Raw genomic sequence first — 6479 nt, 5'->3', positions numbered from 1 at the left:
CAAAGGACTAGCTGCTAGCTGGGAACATAAAGGCAACGAGACATGTTAGAAAAACGACAAAAAACACACAATAGATGAATTGATAAACAAAGCGTGTTCTATACATCAATGGGCTATTATTCAGCGTTAAAAAGGAAATTCTGACACGTGCTAACACATGGATGAACTCTAAAACAATGTGCTAAGTGAAACAAGTCAGTCACAGAAGGACAAATACTGTACGATTCCACTTATATGAGGGACCTAGAGAAGTTAAATCCATAGAGACAGAGAGTAGAACGGTGGCTGCCAGGGGCTGTGGGTAGGAGGGAAGGAGGAGTTAGTGTTTAATGGGTACAGAGTTTCAGTTTGGGGAGGAACAAGTTCTGTGGATGGATGGAGGCAATGGTTGCACAACCCTGGGAATGTACTTAATGCCACAGAACTGTACACTTAAAAATGGTTCAAATGGTAAATTTTGTTTTGCATATTTTAGCACAATACAAACAAGAAAAAATTCATATGTCGATCACGGCAATTATAGTTTCCTGCCAGCAGGTGGCAATGTAAAGCCTGAGGGACAGATGAAGGGACTGAAGGATGTTTTCAAACCAGTGCATTTTCGAAGACTTTATAAAATAAGGAATCCGGCCCCTTATTTGTCATGTGTTGTACACATTCCCCTTCTTCCATTTGTTTAATTTCTTTAGGTCTTGTTTATAGCATTTCTTTCGATAAAAAAAGTTTTAAAAATTTAATGTAAACATGTTTAACACTATTTCTCTTTATGGTTTTTGGGTTTTATTATCTGACTGGAGAAGGTTTCCACATTTTATTTTTGATTTGGCAGTTTTGTTTCCCACATTTTAAAGAAATTTATTCATATTTGTTTAAAAATATCAGTGCATTTTCATTCATTCACCACAGAGCATTCTTTGAATACCCCCGTCCCTACCCAGCCTTGAGATGACAGTAATGAAGTAGACACCGTCCCTGTTCTCAAGAAGCTTAACCGTCTAGTAGGAAGGGTCAGACAAGCAATCTAGTTCTCTTGAGTTCAACAGAACACACAGTGGGAGCACACGAGGTGTGTGTGTAAAATTATAGAAGTGAAGAAAAGTATGTTTTTTTCCTTTCCTTTCCCAGAGAAATGTATGCTAACCTTGTAAGCTACTCCCCCCATCTTAATTTTAAGGCACCAAAAGGTGCTTTATTTTCAGCATCTCATTGAGCATCACTACAGCTACATGATGCACATTATTATCCACATTTTGAAGATAAGGCTGCTTGTCTGAAGGTCACATAGGGGCCTAAAAGGGGTGGAGTGTGTTGGATCTCAAAGCCCACGCCCTTTCCAGAAGGAACTTCAAGGCTCTTACAGATGGAAAAAAAAAATCACACCCTTCTCTCTTCCACTAGTTTCAAAAGGAAAAATCAAACAAGCTCACCTCTTTTCTAACTCAGTTAGGCAGATTAATCTGCATATAATGACTGATGAATTATATGTGTTCTGTTAATTCTTTGCCCAGTTGCCTTAGCAACTGGTTTCTTTTAGAATTTGGCTTAGTTACAGAGTTTAAAGCAACAGTGTGCCTTATAATAGAATGTCAAATTGTACGTGAAATTAAACAGAACCTAAATTTTATCACAGGTGGGAACTACGCACCTTTCTCAGGTTGGAGTGGCTCTTCCTAAAACGTGCAGGGCTGCTGACAAAACACAAGGGACACAGAGCCTAGTGTCTGTCTACCTTTGTCATTACATGGTTTGTTTAGACTTGTCATTAAGTAGGAACCATTTGATGGGTTTAAGTTACAGACAAATTAAAGATTGACATTCCATGGGGCATTTCTGATTGCAGGCAAATCCCACTCCATCTGAAATGTATTAGAGCCAGGAGAGCCACAGAGGAAGAAGGGGCATGCAAATACGGAAGGCAAGGAAGAGCCTGTTGGGTGGACTGAGATTGTAGTGACTGGTATAAACCCGTGATCTCTAAAACATGTCTGTATACGCTCACAATACGTGCACAGAGAAATGGCCCGTTCCAGGGCGGGGTCAGGGCAGCTCCAAGACCAACCTAGAACCCTGTTCTGCCAGAAAGTAAGAAAGCGCTTAAAGAATGTTGGAGGCCTGTCAGAAGGGGCTCTTATTTGGCCAACTCTGGGATGATTTGAGCGCCAGAATATTTTAGTATGGTAATTAATTCTACACCACTGAAAAATACAGGCATTGCACATGTCCATGCCAATCACAAATAGGTAAATGAATAAGTGGGGCAAAAGGGTGGCACCGAGCGCAGGATTCAGCGATGGAGGCTACATTTAGGGGAACACTTTCATGAGGAACAGGATATCCCCATGGTCTCCCCACTGACTGCATATCAGCTGCAAAGAAAAAAATAATAACCACACAGCGGAGGAACTGGACAAAAGTTTGGGTCATCAAAATAACAGCATTGCCAGGGGAGGGTCTGGACATTGCCTGCTTCAGATGGAGACCCTGAAAAGACACACATCATCCATGTAGTGTCCTGGCAAGGGAGGCATAACCTGAACTCAATCAGACGAAACATCGGGCAAACCTAAAATTTAAAAAACAAAAATGAGGGGACTATTCTTCAAAAATGGCTATATTACAAAAACAAACAAAAGACTGTGGAAATGCTTAGGTTAGGGGAACTAAAGAGAGACCAAACCCTAGACTGGATCCTGGACTGCAGGGGAAAATGCTAAAAAAGAAGTAATTGAGTCAATTTATAAAATTGGAAAACAGACGGTAAATTAATATATTTATTATATCAATGCTAAACTCACTGAAGCTACTAACTGTACCTTGGTTATGTAAGAGAATACCCCTATTCTTTTTTAAGAATCTATTTTTATTGATTTCAGAGAGGAAGAGAGGAGAGAGAGAGAAAGAGAGAGAGAGAGAGAGAGAGAGAGAGAGAGAGACATCAATGATAAGAATCACTGATTGGCTCCCTCCTGCACACCCCTGACTGGGAATCGAACTGCCACCCCTGGCTCATAGGCCGACACTCAACCACTGACCCACGCCGGCCGGGCCCAAATAAAGTGTTTTTAAAGTATCTTTCCTTGATTTTATAGGATCTTACAAACAAACAAACAAACAAACAAACAAAAAATGCTCAAAACTCTACATTCTCTCGTGTTGTTTTCTTTCATATGAGACTGAAATGTTCGCATGCAGGAGGCTTTATAAAAAAGAGATTGCATTATGGAAAGATTCAACCATATGCAAAAGTAGAGAGAACAGTGTAACGGACCCAGGGACCCTTCACCCAACGTCAGCAGTCAACTCGTGGCTCATCCTGTTTCATCAATTCCTCACCCCTCTGCCTTCTCCTGTATTATCCAAAGCATAGTGCAGACATCATACCACCCACACAGACATCACCCCACCCACACAGTATCTGAAAAATAGAGGCTCTTTTAAAATAATACAATTGCAATGCCATTATTGTACCTGAAATCACTGACAATGATTGCTTAGCATCATCAAATAGGCAGTCAGTGTGTGAGAAGGCTCCTGACAGCGGGCTCTAAAAGGGGGCCCGGTTGTAGTCAGAGGCCCCAAACTACTTTCAAGTTCTGATGTCTCAAGGACCTCTGCACATCGATCCCCTCACTAATCCCAAACTGGCAATTACTGCTACCAGATACTGACGAGGTACTGGCGATATGAAGAATGTGGCTCCTGATGGTCTCCGATTGGGTGTATTGGAACAGAAATGAAAAATACATCCAAGACTTAAAAAAAAACACCACCACCAAACTTCAGATGCACAGAGTAGGAGACTGACGGAATCTTGTTGATCTGATGCCAGGAATTTGGTCCTTTCTTTGTCATCACCCCTTTCCTTTAAAAGCTGAGCGTAGAATAAAGTAGGATAAAAAGAAACGTTTGATTACTTCCAATCTAGTTAATCATGCTTTTATTACGCATGCAAATGGTCAAGCCCTGGCTAAACTTACACAGAGCTTGCTGCCCCCTGAGGCATTTGGGCCACACCACCGCGCTTTCAGCCCTTGAGCTCTGGTGATGATGGTTTTAACCTAATCCAGTCTGTGGGATGTGATCCTTTCATGTAAAGGAAGGGTATTGTTCTTCCCTAACTCCCCAACTCTGCCAGGAAACCACTGATCCTCGGGAAGGACGGATTCATCTGAACTAAGAGCTGTCACCACGCACTTTAACCCGTGCATGGTGAGACAGGAAGCTCTAAAGTCCCCCAAAAACAATCGTGAAAACGATAAAATCAACACTCCTGCAAACCTCCCTGCAACACGGCACAGTAAAAGACACCCCCTAACACAGCAGTTAGCGAGAAATCAGAACCAGTTCTTCACCTTCAGTTCCTTCAGTCCCTCACCTTCTTACCGGCCTGGTAGCTGGATGTCATTTGTGTGGATTTTATCACCGAGCTCCCCCCGTGTTTACGGAGTGCGGATGACAGGCGGGACTGTCCCAAGGAGTCAAGGACTCACACAGATGGGCTGTGGCTTCTGTTAAGGATTCCACTCTTCATCTCAAGGACTCGAGAGGTTGAGGCATTGTCAGACGCAGGGCCGTGACACGGGGAGTTTTGGTTTCAAAGTAGTTCTGTTATGTGAACTGATTCCAGGCAGGACAAAACTAGAAATGGGTGGCAGTTGAGAAGCATTGAGCCTTCTTGGGGACAGAGATGATGGGAACAGTTTTGCAGAACAGACTCACGAACGGTGCATAACCTGTCCAGGAACGTACAGAATCACATGGACACACAAGTCCTGGGCTTGGGTTTTCTTTAACATGGAAAAACATATTCCCAGAGTAGAAAAAAAAAAGGACACACCAGAGAGGAAACAGGACTCTGGTGCGGCTTTAACTCCTACTGCGGAACGCTGCCGTGTGCTGCCCAGGCCCCATAGTGCCCCCCTCCCCACGCACACCCCTGGCATGGCTTTCATCAGAAGGACAGGTCCCTTCAACTTCCCTTTGAAACAAGGGGATAGAGGGGATTGCCCAGAAATCACCATTCACACCGAGGAGCTTAGTGAGTGCAAGTTTCCCTTCTAACAGTACAGGAGTCAGGGTGGCAGCCGCCTCCAGGTTTCCGGTACTCACTCTGTCCCTGGAGCACAGTTGGGCAATTACAAGAAGCCTCCCTTCTCATCCCCAGCAATGCAGAGTCAGCCCAGCTTTCCTGTGCGGCGGCACCCCCTGGTGGCTGGTTTGAGGAATAAACCCAACCAGAGCACAGCAGGATTCCCATGTTCCCATTTCTGTTTTGTGAATGATTATTTCCGATTTCTTTTAGGCCAGATTCTGCCAGGTGGTGCGGAGGATACAGAGAAGAATCAGAATGGACATGACCCTCATCTATAATAATAAACGCGTAATATGCAAATCGACCCAACGGCTGAACAGTGGAACGACCGTCAGGATGACCTTCCAGATGAAGCCGCTGCCTTGGTCGGCCGAGGCAGCCGGGGCTGTGAGGGCCTACTCTTGCATGAATTTCATACATCGGGCCTCTAGTAGAATATATAATCTGATAATAGATTTAAGCTAACCTTTAAGTATCTACGATATAAGATAAAAAGGTGTTATCTAATTTTGTAAGCATATTGCATATAGATATATACACACATCTAGAAAAACTTTATAGCCTTGTTATGTGCAATAGAAACCTAGTATTCTTTCAAGCCAAATTGTGAAATGCAGTGTTATTTGGATGGTGCATCATTAATGAACTTCAGAATGAGAGAGAGATGTGAACAGTTTCTTCTGGTTCTGTTGATACTACATCCCCATATAAGGTCCTTTGAAGAGTTTATATGCATATAAACATTATATGTATATACTAGAGGCCTGGTGCACAAAATTCGCACACTCGGGGGAGAGGATTGGGGGGGGGGAGTCCCTCAGCCCAGCCTCTTGCAGTCCTGGAGCCCTCAGGGGATGTCCGTCAGTCGGACATCCTTAGTGCTGCCGTGGAGGTAGGAAAGGATCCCATCACCACTGCTGCACTCGCCAGCCATGAGCTTGGCTTCTGGCTGAGGGGGAGCACACTGACCACCAGACGGCAGCTCCTGCAGTGAGTGTCTGCCCCCTGGTGGTCAGTGCACTTCATAGCGATCGGTCGTTCCGCTGTTCGGCCGATTTGCATATTAGCTTTTTATTATATAGGATCAATTGTGATGTCATAAGATAGAAATTATCTATATATATAAAAGCCTAAGTGACTGTCCAACTGTCCTACTGGTAGCTATGACGCGCACTGACCACCAGGGGGCAGACACTCAACGCAGAGCTGCTGAACTCTGGTGACCTGGCAGCTGTGGTTCTTGGGTGACGCACCAGAACCAGAGAGGAGAGAGCCCGATTCTGAGGTGTGTCACCTGAGAACCGCCCTCTCACAATTTGGGACCCCTTGGGGGATGTTGGAGAGCCGGTTCAGCCCAATCCCCACAGGCCAGGCCGAGGGACCCCAC

Source organism: Myotis lucifugus, unplaced genomic scaffold (assembly GCF_000147115.1).
Source record: "Myotis lucifugus unplaced genomic scaffold, Myoluc2.0 scaffold_58, whole genome shotgun sequence".
NCBI lineage: Eukaryota > Metazoa > Chordata > Mammalia > Chiroptera > Vespertilionidae > Myotis > Myotis lucifugus.
The sequence above is the reverse complement of the archived record's forward strand: the minus strand, read 5'-3'. Positions refer to the sequence as shown.